The sequence below is a fragment of the Oncorhynchus keta genome, chromosome 2 (genome assembly GCF_023373465.1).
Source record: "Oncorhynchus keta strain PuntledgeMale-10-30-2019 chromosome 2, Oket_V2, whole genome shotgun sequence".
NCBI lineage: Eukaryota > Metazoa > Chordata > Actinopteri > Salmoniformes > Salmonidae > Oncorhynchus > Oncorhynchus keta.
In genome coordinates, this window is record NC_068422.1 from 33119144 (window position 1) to 33133391 (window position 14248).

A 14248-nucleotide genomic window follows, 5' to 3' on the forward strand; every position below is an offset into this window, starting at 1 on the left:
AGTTGGTTGCGGAGAGGCCGCACGCCTGGGGGCTGTCGGCCACTCATTCTCTGGTTGGGACAAGAATGGTGGTCCCAAGCTCCAGTGATGGGGTTGAGCCAGTTCCTGAAGGGTTTTACCTCTAGTAATGTCATCAGCAGGATTGTTTATGCTATCAACATACCTCAAGTCCTGGACTTCTGTTATGTCTGGGATTTCCGCAATGCGAGTTCCGACGAACACCTTATACCTGCAGGACTCCGACTTGAGCCAGGTCAATACAGTGGTCGAATCACTCCAGTAGATGACCCTTTGGATTGACAAGGTGAGCTCGGCTCGCAAGGAAGAGGCCAACTGGGCTCCGGAAAGGGCAGCACTGAGTTCCAGCCTAGGCATTGACAACTGCTTCTCGGGTGCGACCCTGGACCTGGCCATGACAAAGAAGACATGGGTGTGGCCTGCCTTATCCTCCACTCTAAGATAGGAAACCGCCCCATAAGCTCGCTCCGAAGCGTCACAGAACACATGCAGTTCCAGGCATGATCCCGGTTGGTCAGCACAGGATGGTACATAACATCTTGGCATTTGGACATCAGAGAGCTCCGTTAACTCCGTTTCCCAGCAGATCCATCGTTCCACTAGGTCAGCCGGGTGGATTGGTTCATCCCAGTTCCTCTTGGTCTGCCACAGGTCCTGGACTAAGACTTTGGCCCATGTTGTGTATGGCAGGATACACCCAAGGGGATCATATTGACTGGCCAGGGTCCGATAGATGGTGCGCAGAGTGGGGGTTTCGGTACTCGGGGATGAGCGGTGCTTATACCCCAGGGTATCCGGTATGCAGCTCCACCTCAGTCCTAGAGTGGGCTCTTCTGGGTTAGCACCAGACTGCATTAGCCATAGTTCACTGCTACTGGACCTAGCTTGTGGCGGGAGGTGCTGGATAACCTCCGCTCTGTTACTACTGTTACTAGCCCACTGTTGAACCTCAAATCCCCCTTTGGACAGGAGATTCCGTACTTTATCAAGGAGTGCTTTCGCTTCAGCCGTGGATGGGATGCTCTGTAAGCAGTTATCCACATAGAAGGCATTTTCCACTGAATCCAATACTTCTGGGTCACTGTCGGGATGCTCCCGTGTGTGTCTCTGCAGAGCGTATATGGCACAGCAAGGACTGCAGGTGGTGCCAAATGGGAGTACCTGCCATTCATAGATTGTGGGCTCTCATATCTCGCCATATGAACCGGAGCAGTGTGGTGTCGGAAGGCAGTAAACGAATCTGATGAAACATGGCTTTGATATCTCCACTGATTGCTGTAGAGTGCTGTCGGAACCGGAGAAGGACACCAAGCAAGGAAGGACCTAAGGTTGTTCCGGGGAGTAGACAATCATTCAGGCTTTGACCAGCTGCTTGGAATGAACAGTTGAAGACAAGTCTATACTTCCCACCATGTTGCTGGATAACATGGTGAGGGAGATACCAGGATTCACGGAGTGCGTTTCCCTCTTCATGAGCTGTCACTTCAGTGATGTAGCCTGCCTTCACAAGGTTATGAATCTCTCGGTTATGAACTTCTGCAAGCTCAGGATTCTTCATCAGGCGTCGCTCCGTTCCACGCAGTAGTGGGAGTACAGCCCGTGTCGTGGTTGCCAGAGGAGGATGGTTGGGCACCCGTAGCAATGGGGTTGCATACCTGCAAACGCCATCCATTTCAGTCATGGTGGTGCTCTTCTCCAGGAGGTCTAATGCATAGGAGTCAGGTTTCGAGCGAGTGACCTCCTGTAGCTTCCGGTTGGAGAAGGTGTCCATCTTCCAGAGCATCTCAACATTCTGAAGGAGGTCAGTGGCTGCATCTGGATTGCTTCTGGTGAAGAGGACTTGCTGTGTCTGTACAGCTTGGGTGGAGAGAAGTAGATGGGATGGACCTTGCACAGCCCAACCCAAGGATGTATGGACAGCAATGGGTCCTCCTTCTGGTCCAGCTCGTATAGGCTCAGTCGGGGTGACGAGATGTGGGTGGTCTGACCCAATCAGGATAAGTGGCGCTACTCTGGCCAGGTTAGGAAGAGGCAATCCTCGTAGATGAGGATATTGTTTCTGTAGAACACTTACCGGGCAGGAGTGCTCTGCGAGATTCAAGCCATCTGCCGTGAAGGCATTGGTGATGTTATAGGCCACGTCCCTGTTTCCTGAAGGTGAAATGCTAAAGGTTACAGCAGAGCCTTTCATTTGGATAACATCATGTCACACCGTTCTGAGATTAAGGGTCTCGGGGGTCCCCTCCAGGTTAAGCTGACGGGTGGCCGCCGTGAGAATGATTGTTCTTTCTGACCCATCATCTAGAACGGCGAATATATCAATGCTTCTCCCTTCACTTTGCAGAGTGACCTTGACCACCTTCAACATGACCCTTGGAGACCGGTTCTGCTGGTCGAGGTACAGCTCCTTTGCAGCGCCTACTATGAGCATACTCTGCTCCTTCTGTGCTTGGGGAATTAGATCATGCAACACGGTGAGATGGATTTCTTTACAGCGCTTGCAGGGTTTCCTCAATGTGCAGGTCTTCGCTTTATGGCTACAGGCACACTTGTAGCATCGCTCGCCTGAAGTGATCCATGCCTTCAATTGAGTTTGACTGAGCTTTTTTACTCTGGGGCATGAGCCAAGGAAGTGCCCCTTACTATTTCAATATGGGCAGTAAGGCTGGAATTTGATGTTCTTGCTCTTGAGAGGGGTCTTCTTCCCGGGTTCCTCCCCGGCCTCACTATTTAAGTACATGGTAGTGGGATTTGGCCTTTTCTGTCCCTCCTGGCATTCAAACCCCTTCCTTCCCCCGGTGGCTATGGCTGAGATTGTAGCGTGGTGAGCGATCCTCTTCGCCTTTGCCTTCACCTCCAACCATGCGGCCAGGTTTCTGAGAGCATAGGTGCTTCTCGAGCCCTCTTTCAGGATGCCCTTATTCAAACAATGTTCAATGAAACTGTCTCTGAGGTACACTGGAAGTTTGCTAAGAAGCCTGTCCACGTGGGAGCCACATTTCAGCTCGTTCCCGTCTTCTCCTTCAACGGATTGGAGCATCGAGGTCAGGGATTGGACAGCCGGGGGGAATTCTTGGAAGGCAGCATGGTCTCCCATTTTAATTGGAGACGTGTTCAGGATGTTGTTTAGTTCATTCTGGACTAGCTGACGTGGCTCACCATATATCGCCTTCAGGGCCTGGAGAGCAGCTGTGTATGGTGTTGCGGAGTGCATAAAGGATTGGGCCAGCCTGTATGCACTGGGAAACCGCAAATGATCCATTAGTACTTGGGATTTGTAGCGTTCTGACAGATGATTGTGAATACCCAGTAGGCTCTCCAATGCCATTTCCAAAAGGACAAATTCACTCTCCTTTCCGTTTTCAAAGTATGGCAGTTTGGGTCTGGGAATTCCATAGGCTGAGGCTACTAGAAGTTTCATAATGTTGGCTCCCTCTTCTGGTTGCGTGAAGGATAAACCCGGGACTTCTGATGAGTCCACTGTGGCCTCATTGGGCCGGTCCCCTACTGTCCCAGACCCTCCATTTGTGGCAGCCGGAATTGGGCGAGAGCCCTCCGACCTGTTGTTTTTGAGGACTGGCCTGGCCCTGGACGATACCCCACTTCCAAAGGGGTATCCACTGGTCGAACTCCCACTCCATCTCGAGTGCTTCGACGATTTCCCATTAGTTAAGGGGTGAGCGGAGCCTGCCTCTGGAAGCTGGTCGACCTGTGCAGTGGGAGTTACCTCCTCCAAAGGTTCTTCATGTAGACCGCTTTCCTGCTCCAAAGCAGTTTCCGGTCCTTGGCTCAGAGGGGATGGTTGATGGCTGAAACATATAGTTTATCCATCAACACTTTGAGCTCTGGTGGGCTTGCCCTTTGATGTCGGAAACACGACCACATAATCCTTAAGATAACCAGGTGCTTGCCTGGTTCTTCTGGTGCTGCTGGTGGTTGAGGATGAAGCCTTTGTTGCTTTAGGCTTAGCTCCTGGATATTTCCTTTGTTCCAAGACCTTTCCCTCAGCTCCTCACTTCTTCCTTCCAGTGGAGACAATTCGTCCCTCTCCGCCTCCATTTCCTTTTCACCTGTCTTTGGTTCAGTCATCATCCGGCTCGAAGGACCATTGAAAGATTAGTGGAATATGTGTGGGTAGCTGGACAGGTAGGATGACTGACAGTGAATGTGAACAGGTGTCAGGTGACAGAGGAATGGATGAGACTGAGGCAGGAATTCCTTTAACCATAAAGTGGTATATTTACTGAGTAGTCTGTGCTGCATCACAAAGGAAACAAACAACATGTATCCAATCAAATTCATAATCAAAGATCAAATCATATCATTCATTATTAACATAATTTAGGGAATTCAACAGTCCAGTTCATTAAGAAGTCAATAGTAATCATCCGCGAGTCATTTAGGCTCGTAACTATTTATCATAAATCATGAAAGAATACAAACAGTGAATGGTTATACAATCTATAATCCCCATTATCAAAGTCAATCAGTTAGCAAACAATGACATTTCTCATTTCACTCTTTCAATTGTCTTCATGTGTACATATAATTAATTTCAATGCACATGAACCATATCGATTGCATAATTGGCCTAGGAGGATCCGTAGGGCCGTGATCATTGACAATTCACAGTACACAATATGTTTGTAGCGTGCGCTCCAAGCCACGCTCCGCGGTAATAACTATTAACAGTAACTGAATGACCCACTCTCCCCATCGCCACAGATAATTCAGATGAAAGGTAACATAGTCGGTGGACTTACGTGGATTCATGGACGCACAGAACTTCTGGATCAGATGGAGTTAAGGAAGAGAAAGCAGCGAGATCAGGCGATGGCAATTTCCTCCTTTTATGGAGTTGAGATCTGTCGGACATTTCCACCTGACCTAATTAAAGCGCCCCTGGCCCAGCTGAGTAAATGGCAATGAATTAAAGGATTATTCCACCAACTCCATGGGCCTTTTCTACACTGACCATCGGGTTCTGCCCAGATTGTGCGGGCGGCCAACTCTAGGAAGAGTTTTGGTGGTTCCAAACTTCTTCCATTTAAGAATGATGGATGCCACTGTGTTCTTGAGAAACTTCAATGCTGCTGAAATGTTTTGTAACCCTTCCCCAGATCTTGAAAGTGCCTCAACACAATCCTGTCTCAGAGCTCTACGAACAATACTCTCGACCTCATGGCTTGGTTTTTGCTCTGGCATGCACTGTCAACTGTTGGACCTTATATTGACAGTTCTGTGCCTTTCCAAATCCAATCAATTGAATTTACCACAGGTGGACTCTAATCAAGTTGTATAAGCATCTCAAGGCTGATCAATGGAAACAGGGTGCACCTGAGCTCAATGTCAAGTCTCATATCAAAGGGTCTGAATACTTATGTAAATAAGGTATAGGTTTTTTACCTTTAGTAAATATGCAACAATTTCTACAAACCTATTTTTGCTGTGTCATTATGGGGTATTGTGTGTAGATTGATGAGGACATTTTTTTATTTAATCAATTTTATAATAATGCTGTAACAAAATATGGAAAAAGTGAAGGGGTCTGAATACTCTCGGAATGTACAGTACTGTGTCTACCTTAAATACCTCTTATCCCTGCACATTAATCTGGTACTCCCTGTACATAGCTTAATTGTTGTGTTTTTTTATTCCTCTTCTGTGTACTATTTTTACTTGTATTTATTTTAACTGCATGGTTGGGAAGGGCTTGTAAAGCAAGCATGTCATGGTAACTTCTATATCATTATATTGGGCGAATGTGACAAATACAATTTGATTTGAGGGTTCAAGAACATCAGGTGAGGGGTGACAGGGTTGGTGCATGTGTCAGAGTGTGGGTAGAAAAAACATGTGTGTGTGTGTGTGTGTGTGTGTGTGTGTGTGTGTGTGTGTGTGTGTGTGTGTGTGTGTGTGTGTGTGTGTGTGTGTGTGTGTGTGTGTGTGTGTGTGTGTGTGTGTGTGTGTAGGATGTGTTTTGTGTGTGAACACACAAGCGTGTGTGTTAAGAGGGTTACAGAAGACCAGGCAGGGCTGGTTAATTATAGAGTTGATGTAAACTGGCAGCTTGATGGGTCCTAAATCAGGCAGGTACAAATATTCAGTGTACTGTCAGCCATTAATGAGCAGCATTAGGTTATATACATGTGTAATGAATAAACAGACGCTGGGAGGGTTTGCACAAACTCATGTTTAGAATGAGAAATTAGCTCAATCAAGTTGGTCCCTTAACCCAATCCGCCTCCTGTGTCCAATGTGAAAGCAGAGATCAAATGGGAGAAGCCAGGGGTTAAACTGAGCTCATGAAGATCATCAAAGGTTAGTGATTCATTTTTATCTCTATTTGTGCTTTTTGTGACTCCTCTCTTTGGCTGGAAAAATGCTAGCGGAACCACAGTCCTAGACAGGTTAAATATCTTTCTAGAACAATTTCTACAAATGATTGATACATTAAAGCTGTGCAGTGCCACCATGTACTTAATTTGACAGGCCTATTAGCCTATACTGGATAGATACATATTTTTTTGTGTCCAAATTATTTTTGTGGAAAGTCAAACCCTAAAGAGACTTAGCTGCAATGTAATACGATAAAATGTGATAAGATGCCTTTATTGTCCACTCACGTGGTATTTAATCTTACCCAGATCAGCATATCTAATTGTAACGCAACAAAGCACGCTTCAACAAATGCAACCAACATATTCACCTATTTATCTCCCATGGCATGGTGTTGTTGCCCTAACAGTACAGAATGCAGGAAACTTACGTGATTGTTAGGTTGTCTTGTTAATTAATTCAAGATTGCTATTGTTAGTACTGGACATTTATATTATAAAATTCAGATATACAGTTGAAAATATATCCTGAATATAAAATAATAGATGGACACTATGTGGAGGATAAAATGTACTGTTAGAATGACTCATCAACTTAAGACAGAAATAAAAGAAATGCAGACTTTTTTTAATCAACACCTAGGGCTTTATATAATCGATCAACATTACCTTACCTACGTCAACCTACATTTTACGCCGTAGTCCTATCGTTTCATGAATAATTCAGTATTCTTTATAACCTGAAAGTGTTTTATTTATTTATTTATTTCACCTTTCTTTAACCAAGAAGGGTTCATTGAGATTTGAAATCTCTTTTTCAAGAGCGTCCTGGCCAAGATGAGCAGCACCAAGTCATTTGTCACGTCTGCTCCTGCTCCTCCCCTCCAGAGTACAACGTCGCCACCGGTCCTGGGATTCATCATTACGCGCACCTGTGAATCATCATGATTCACAATCAATCATTATGATTCACACCTGAACTCCATGACCTTCATCATTTCCTCCCCTTTATATGTCACTCTCCCAGGTTCACTCACCAGTTGGTATTGTTCTTGTGTATCGGTGTTCTGCCTTATGTTTGTGTTGTGTTCTTGGTTTTGTTGGTTTCTTAACGTTTTACCTGCACCTGCTTCTGACTCACCACCCCATCATTACAGAATGACGACTCAACAAAAGGAAGCATCAGGGAGTGTTTTATTTTGTTTATTTTGGTGTCGGAGGTGATGTCGGGTCCGGGTGTCCGACCGGAGCTACCTGGGAGGCCTCAGCTGGTTTGTTGTGTTCCCATGCCTCAGGCTGCCATGCCTCAGCTGGCTCGATAGGCTCCCATGCCTCAGCTGGTGAGGTCTCAGCCGGCTCTCACGCCTCAGCCGGACCGGTCCGCTCCGGATCCCCAGGATCGTCCCTGTGGTTGGCGTCCTGTGGCTGGAGCTTAACGTGCCGGGGAGGGGGTACTGTCACGTATGCTCTCTCTCCGGCGCTCTAGGTCATCATCCTCCAGTGCCTCAGCCGGATCGACAGGTTTCCACGCATTAGCAAAGGTGACCGGTCCACTCCTGATCCCCAGGATCGTCATCTTGGTCGGCGTCCTGCGGCTGGAGTCTCGTGTCGGGATGGGGTACTGTCACGTGGGCTCCCTCTCCGGCCTCTAGGTCACCAGGCTTCTCGTTTTATTTTATTTTTTTTATTTTTTATTTCACCTTTATTTAACCAGGTAGGCTAGTTGAGAACAAGTTCTCATTTGCAACTGCGACCTGGCCAAGATAAAGCATAGCAGTGTGAACAGACAACACAGAGTTACACATGGAGTAAACAATTAGCAAGTCAATAACACAGTAGAAAAAATGGGCAGTCTATATACAATGTGTGCAAAAGGCATGAGGAGGTAGGTGTGATAAATGATCAGATGGTCATGTACAGGTAGAGATATTGGTGTGCAAAAGAGCAGAAAAGTAAATAAATAAAAACAGTATAAAAACAGTATGGGAATGAGGTAGGTGAAAATGGGTGAGCTATTTACCTATAGACTATGTACAGCTGCAGCGATCGGTTAGCTGCTCGGATAGCTGATGTTTGAAGTTGGTGAGGGAGATAAAAATCTCCAACTTCAGCGATTTTTGCAATTCGTTCCAGTCACAGGCAGCAGAGTACTGGAACGAAAGGCGGCCAAATGAGGTGTTGGCTTTAGGGATGATCAGTGAGATACACCTGCTGGAGCGCGTGCTACGGATGGGTGTTGCCATCGTGACCAGTGAACTGAGATAAGGCGGAGCTTTACCTAGCATGGACTTGTAGATGACCTGGAGCCAGTGGGTCTGGCGACGAATATGTAGTGAGGGCCAGCCGACTAGAGCATACAAGTCGCAGTGGTGGGTGGTATAAGGTGCTTTAGTGACAAAACGGATGGCACTGTGATAGACTGCATCCAGTTTGCTGAGTAGAGTGTTGGAAGCCATTTTGTAGATGACATCGCCGAAGTCGAGGATCGGTAGGATAGTCAGTTTTACTAGGGTAAGCTTGGCAGCGTGAGTGAAGGAGGCTTTGTTGCGGAATAGAAAGCCGACTCTTGATTTGATTTTTGATTGGAGATGTTTGATGTGAGTCTGGAAGGAGAGTTTGCAGTCTAACCAGACACCTAGGTACTTATAGATGTCCACATATTCAAGGTCGGAACCATCCAGGGTGGTGATGCTAGTCGGGCATGCGGGTGCAGGCAGCGATCGGTTGAAAAGCATGCATTTGGTTTTACTCGCGTTTAAGAGCAGTTGGAGGCCACGGAAGGAGTGCTGTATGGCATTGAAGCTCGTTTGGAGGTTTGATAGCACAGTGTCCAATGACGGGCCGAAAGTATATAGAATGGTGTCGTCTGCGTAGAGGTGGATCAGGGAATCGCCCGCAGCAAGAGCAACATCATTGATATATACAGAGAAAAGAGTCGGCCCGAGAATTGAACCCTGTGGCACCCCATAGAGACTGCCAGAGGACCGGACAGCATGCCCTCCGATTTGACACACTGAACTCTGTCTGCAAAGTAATTGGTGAACCAGGCAAGGCAGTCATCCGAAAACCGAGGCTGTTGAGTCTGCCGATAAGAATATGGTGATTGACAGAGTCGAAAGCCTTGGCGAGGTCGATGAAGACGGCTGCACAGTACTGTCTTTTATTGATGGCGGTTATGATATCGTTTAGTACCTTGAGTGTGGCTGAGGTGCACCCGTGACCGGCTCGGAAACCAGATTGCACAGCGGAGAAGGTACGGTGGGATTCGAGATGGTCAGTGACCTGTTTGTTGACTTGGCTTTCGAAGACCTTAGATAGGCAGGGCAGGATGGATATAGGTCTATAGCAGTTTGGGTCCAGGGTGTCTCCCCCCTTGAAGAGGGGGATGATGGCGCACACCTGTCACCAGTTAGGTGCATAGTGACACTCACCTGGACCCCATCACCTCCTTGATTACCTGCCCTTTATATGTAACTCCTTTTGGTTTCTTCCCCAGTCATCATTATTCCTGTTTCTGTTCCAATGTCATGTCTGTGTGTTGTTCGTGTTTCTTGTTTTGCATTTAGTTGCATTTATTTATTAAAACACTCACTCCCTGAACTTGCTTCCCGACTCTCAGTGCAAACGTTACATCGTTACAGACATGAAAAACTACAGGTAATCTGGTAAAAAAATAGAATTCCCAGGAGTATGTCACAATCATAAAACAGAAAATTAAAAACATTGACAGGCCAAGGCATCAGCCTCAATCCTTCATTAATGATTTAAAAAACCAAATGGGACAACTTCCAGTTTCTAAGGTGTTCTAATCTGATGGCACAGAGTACATAAAAGCCATTTTACCAAATTTTGGACAGATGGAACAGTTAGCAGGATAAAGTCCTGCGAACGAAGACTACCCACCACATTTCTGAACATTAAAGATGCCCAAATAAAATGGTAGTAAACCCAAAATGGCTTTGTAAATAAAAGTATGCCTTTGACTGAGCCTACGATCAACTAGAGAAGGCCAGCCAACCCTGGTATATAAAGTGCAGTGGTGTGTAAGGTTTTTACAGTTGAAAATAAATCTCAATGCTCCATGATAAAGGGTGTAAATTGATCTCAAACACCGAGCAGAAGCATTCATAAATAATATCACCATAAAAATCCCAACTTCAGCGTCAATGTTTTTGTAAGTTTTTGAATATGCAATTTAAAAGAGACTGTCATCAATTAAAATTCCAAGCTATTTACATGAGGTTACTTAATCTCATTGCCCTGACAGGTTCAGAGGTCTATTTCTTGCTTTAGAAAACACCATTCGTTTAGATTTGTCAGCATTGAGGATAAGCGTCAATTGACACAAGATATGTTTAACAGTATAAAAAGCAGTTTGCAAGTTCTGGAAAGCTTTTGTGAAAGTTGAGGCACAACAAATAACAGTATCATCAGCATAAAGGTGAAGTTGCGCATTTTGCACATTTCTGTCTAAATTATTTATATAAATAGTGAATAAAAGGGGACCAAGTACAGTGCCCTGGGGAACACCATTACAGACAGACAATTTAATAGACATAAGACCATCAAATTGAGTGCATTGGGTTCTATTAGACAGATATTTAAAAAACCATGCAACTGCATGCCCGAAAGACCTACGCTCGACAATCTCTGCCTCAGTGTATCATGATCAACAATATCAAAAGTCTTAGACAGATCTATAAAAAGTGAGACACAGTGCTGTTTTTGGTCAAGGGCTTCAGTAATATCAATTAATACCTTCATGGCTACTGTAATTGTGCTATGCTTCTTCCTGAAGCCCGATTGGTACATTGATAAAATAGTTAGTATATAAAAATTAATTTTAGCTGTTCACTAACAAGGCTTTCAAGTATTTTCACTAGGGTTGACAGCTTTGAAATGTGCCTATAATTATTTAAGAGTTGGATTACCCCCTTTTTTATGGGCTTGTATTGTGCAGTGCTGTGTCCGTTTTATGTATGACAATGTCAGTATTGACATTAAATGCAACGATAGTCACATCTATCTGTGACTCGTTTTAGGAAACTAGGCGTGTCACTACTTCACAGGACAGGCATTTTAACGTAAGCATTTATTTTTATATCAATACGTTTTTGGGCAGAACTTTCATGTGCCTTAATAACAAACTTGTATGCCATCTGTAAATATGAAATAAATGTTAAATTACGAGCTTAGTTGGTTCAGGGAAAAAGAAGGAGCCTAGTTGGTTCAGGGAAAAAGGAGGAGGAACCTTCCTGCTAGCCTTGATTGGCTGAGATAATGTATAGGTTGAACATGCCAAGAGATGAGTTCAGATTTGTCTGCCATGTAGCACGCTTCTGTCTATAACATGAGCTGCTCAGTATGTGTAGGTAATCCTTTCTAACACAGATTTTTGCAAATATATTATTAAGAACTGCAAAAGTTTTGCTAATGCTCTCAACTTTCTGGAGGACCGATTTTTTTTAAATCAGAGAAATGTCCAGTGGAAGCAGAATATTATAACTAAGGAGATAAATAAAATTCTGTCGTTTGATTGCAAATATGCAGAGTTAGCCGAAAGAGAACACACAGAAGGCTGTTGTATGAAACACCTGTCTCCGGATTACATCTTCAAACGAAGGGCAACCATGGCATCTGTGACAGAGAGGGAGAAGCATTAATCCATGTATACTGGTAAGAGAGACTAGCGATCTACATTTTCAGACGTTATGCTTTTCAAGTTGTCAGAAAATGCAGTTTTCATTGGAATTCAAAGTGTACTGTTAGCTAACGTTAGCTGGCTGGCTCACTAGCTAATGTTATGTGTATGATTTGTGTAGGAATATTATTATTATCTCAGAGCCATTTGCATTGCTGATTATAGCATAATGTTAGCTAGATAGCTAACATTGAACCTAGTTGGTTAGCTTTAGCAACCTGAAGATCAATGCAGGGTAGTAATATTATGAGTTGGGATTATTGTTCATTGTTTAGCTAGCTAGATACATGTCTAAACAAAAGACTCCACTATACAAGTAACCATGTACACCTATTTGTATGATGTGCATGTGACAAATACACTTTCATTTTATTTGATATACTGTGTGTCTACCAGGGACTGTAAATGTGAAGAACAACATGACCTGCACCAAAGTCAAATTAGGATATAACATTAGACCAATGAGAGTGTTCAAATTCTAAAATTGCCTGGTAGAATGCTCTACTTATATTTCGTCACACTCACAACCATAAGTTGTTTTATGTAATTAGCTCATCATTAACTTGTAAATAATGATCTTGCTGTGAGTTTATTCTCCTGTAATAATGAATATAAATTAGCTAAAGTTAAGACGTTGTCAGCTACAGTACCAGTCAAAAGTTTGGACACCCACTTATTCCAGGGTTTTTATTTATTTTTACTATTTACTACATTGTAGAATAATAGTGACGACATCAAAACTATGAAACAACACATGAAATAATGTAGAAAACAAAAAAGTTTGTAAAAAATAGAAATATATTTTATATTTATATTTGACTCTTCAATGTAGTCACCCTTTGCCTTGATGACAGCTATGCACAGTCTTGGTGTTCTCTCAAACATCTTCATGAGGAAGTTTGGAACCACCAAGACTTTTCCTAGAGCTGACCTCCCAGCCAAACTGGGCTTATCGGGGTAGAAGGGCCTTCGTCAGGGAGGTGACCAACAACCCAATGGACACTATGGGAGAACATTCTAGAAGGACAATGATCTCTTCAGCACTCCGCCAATCAGGTCTTTATGGTAGAGTGGCCAGACAGAAGCCACTCCTCAGTAAAAGACACATGACAGCCCGCTTGGAGTTTGCCAAAAGGCACCTAAAGAACTCTGACCATGAGAAACAAGATTCTCTGGTCTGATGAAACCAAGATTGAACTCTTTGGCCCGAATGCTGGGAGACCAGTCAGGATCGAGGGAAGGATGAACGGAGCAAAGTACAGAGAGATCCTTGATGGAAACCTGCTTCAGACTGGAATGAAGGTTCACCTTCCAACAGAACAACGACCCTAAGCACACAGCCTAGTCATCGCAGGAGTGGCTTCGGGACACATCTCTGAATGTCCTTGAGTTGCACAGCCAAAGCCCAGACTTGAGCCAAATCAAACATATCTGGAGAGGCCTGAAAATACCTGTGCAGCGACGCTCCCTATCTTACCTGACAAAGCTTGAGAAGTTCTGCAGAGAAGAATGGGAGAAACTCCACAAATACAGGTGTGCTAAACTTGTAGCGTCATAGCCAAAAAGACTTGAGGCTGTAATCGCTATCAATGGTGATTCAACAAAGTAAAGGGTCTGAATACTTACTGTAGGTAAATGTACTAATTCCATTTTTTATTTGTAATACATTTGAAAATATTTCTGAAAACCTGTTTTTAGTTTGTCATTATGGGGTATTGTGTGTAGATTGAGGGGGAAAAAACAATTTAATCAATTTAAGAATAAGGCTGTAATGTCCATCTTTTGGGAAAAAAGTGAAGGGGCCTGAATACTTTTCGAATGCACTGTACACAATTTTCTAACTCTGAGTCTTTGCTTTTATCCCATGTCAAAAACATAATTTCAGGGCTCCTGGGTGGTGCAAAGGTCTAAGGCACTGCATCTCAGTGTGCCACCAGAGACTCTGGGTTCGAGCCCAGGCTCTGCTGCGACCGGGAGGTGCACAATTGGCCTAGCGTTGTCCGGGTTAGGGAGGGTTTTGATGGCAGGGATATCCTTGTCTCATCGCGCACTAGCGACTCCTGTGGCGGGCCGGGCGCAGTGCACGCCGACAAGGTCGCTAGGTGGACGGTGTTTCCGACACATTGGCGTGGCTGGCTTCCGTGTTGGTTGCGCGTTGGGTTAAGAAGCAGTTGGGTTGTGTTGTGTTTGA